This window comes from Schistocerca piceifrons, unplaced genomic scaffold, assembly GCF_021461385.2.
Source record: "Schistocerca piceifrons isolate TAMUIC-IGC-003096 unplaced genomic scaffold, iqSchPice1.1 HiC_scaffold_216, whole genome shotgun sequence".
In the NCBI taxonomy this organism is placed as follows: Eukaryota; Metazoa; Arthropoda; class Insecta; order Orthoptera; family Acrididae; genus Schistocerca; species Schistocerca piceifrons.
The window spans coordinates 20,001-22,500 of NW_025728075.1; the positions used below are offsets into that span (position 1 = coordinate 20,001).

The 2,500-nt window shown below is 58.1% G+C and overlaps 1 non-coding gene across 1 annotated transcript in view; it reads right to left on the reverse strand.

Annotated features, from left to right (window-relative positions):
- The window catches only part of LOC124742144, a 1,909-nt gene extending 1,432 nt beyond the window's left edge, over nucleotides 1–477 (reverse strand). Inside the window, exon 1 of the ribosomal RNA XR_007010194.1 lies at nucleotides 1–477. This exon is cut by the window's left edge and continues 1,432 nt beyond it. This is a non-coding gene — a ribosomal RNA (small subunit ribosomal RNA).
- Nucleotides 478–2,500: the final 2,023 nt, after the last annotated feature.

Sequence of the window (2,500 nt, forward strand, 5' to 3'; positions counted from 1 at the left end):
TCCCCGTGCCGGGAGTGGGTAATTTGCGCGCCTGCTGCCTTCCTTGGATGTGGTAGCCGTTTCTCAGGCTCCCTCTCCGGAATCGAACCCTGATTCCCCGTTACCCGTTACAACCATGGTAGGCGCAGAACCTACCATCGACAGTTGATAAGGCAGACATTTGAAAGATGCGTCGCCGGTACGAGGACCGTGCGATCAGCCCAAAGTTATTCAGAGTCACCAAGGCAAACGGACCGGACGAGCCGACCGATTGGTTTTGATCTAATAAAAGCGTCCCTTCCATCTCTGGTCGGGACTCTGTTTGCATGTATTAGCTCTAGAATTACCACAGTTATCCAAGTAACGTGGGTACGATCTAAGGAACCATAACTGATTTAATGAGCCATTCGCGGTTTCACCTTAATGCGGCTTGTACTGAGACATGCATGGCTTAATCTTTGAGACAAGCATATGACTACTGGCAGGATCAACCAGGGAGCTGCGTCAACTAGAGCTGAGCAGCCGGCCGCCCGGGAGTGTGTCCCGGGGGCCCGCGCGAACACGCAAGCGTCCGCTCAATCATTCTGCAAACAGGAGGAGGCTGAGCTCCCCTGCACAATACACCTCGAAACCCTCTCAGGTCCCGGCGGCGCGCAGCGCCGTCCCAAGTACTTGGTCGGGTTCGAGAGAGGCGCAATCGCCCGGAGTTAGGCGAGTAGACGCTTTCGGTGCGACCACCCGTGCTCCCAACTGAGCTTGCCGCTGCCGACAGAGGCCCGGGAGCGTGCTGTCGTGGCATTGCCGGCGGGAGACAACACGCGCCACCTACGGTGACCGGCAGCTCCAACGCCAGCGCCACAGAAGGACAAAAGCCCCACTTGGGTGCCGAAGCGAACTCTCCCAGCACAGCGCACGCGCCAACACATCCGCACAGCTGCGATACAAACCACCAGCGAGAACCGCTGGGGCGACCGAGCAGCAGACGGCGTCGCGGCGCCGAGCGCCGGGCGGCGGCGCATCCTCAACGCACACAGTCCTCAATCGGACCAGCACACTGAAGATGTCCACCGCGCTTCGCACCGGGCCCGCGAGGACCTACTTTGGCCGCACGGCGCCGCGCGCAGGGTGCGCCGGCGCGCAGCTGCGACGCCTGCCGCGTCCGTCGGCCGGCGCGCCTGCCACTGGCCGCCCCCACCAGCCGGCTGTAGCGCGTGCGCCCACGCACCGCGCGGCCAGCACGCCGGGAGGCGCCCCCTCACCGGCCGGGGACGGTCCCACCCAGCCACCGCCGCGTATCGCTTCACACCCAGATGCCGTTCAGTTTCGTCGGCATGGTGGGTATCGCTGGAACAACCGGTTCGTACCTCAACCTATCGTCGCCATCACCGATTCACCCCTAGCGAGAACAACCGCACCACAACAGGTTACCATTTGTTCATTTGCGTAACTTCACCAGAAAACGCAGGCGTCCATCGCCATTTGCAACTTCAACGATTATTGCATGCCTGTGTCAGGTGTCACGCCACACTACGTCTGCCCACATACACGCAACAAAATGTGCACGCCTAGACAATACGTGGAAGGTGGCCCCCGTACGTATGCGATGTCCATTGCTCGAACGACTGTCAACCGGCCTCTGTAGCATGTCGCAGATATGGAACGCGGTGCACCATGCCATCACGGTGTGTGAGGAGAGACGACTAGGTCCGAATACATCAACAGACAGCTCATGCTGATCGCCATCCACGGCGTCCGTTCCTCCCACACGTCTCTATGGCGTACCACACTGCAATCCAGCTCTCATAGGGAGACGACACGTAGCTGCGTGCACAATATTTGCACTGTATGGTCCGCCGTTTTTGGGCGCAGTCGTTGTACGGTCACACATGTGCCACGATGTATCATTCGGTACATAAGGACGAATGTGCAGTACAGATTGTGGTTTACGCGTACGACATTAGCGGACGGTTGACACAGGCCGCACCACAACGTAGCCTGAGTACGTCGCATGCGAAGGGCATTGAACATGCAAACTTCTCACCAACCAGCTTGCGAAGGCAGGGGGGCAAGGTGGGGACGTGGGGAGGGGCGGCATGTACGTCCTGCTGCCATCCACATTACAGTGTACAGCAGGAGCATGTGGAAAGTCAGCAAGACTTGCAAGGTGTTTAACATGAAGCGATACACAGGGGAGCGGGCAGTGCGAGTAGCGAACTATATTGCGAGGGTTGCGGGTGGGCAACACTACACTAATTGAACGAGTCGTATAACAATTACAGAGCAGGTTTAGGCGACAACATGGGTTACGTTAGGGGACAACGTGGGTTACGTTAGGGGACAACGTGGGTTACTTTAGGGGACAACGTGGGTTAGGTTAAGGCACAACGTGGGTTAGGTTAAGGCACAACGTGGGTTAGGTTAAGGCACAACGTGGGTTAGGTTAAGGCACAACGTGGGTTAGGTTAAGGCACAACGTGGGTTAGGTTAAGGCACAACGTGGGTTAGGTTAAGGCACAACGTG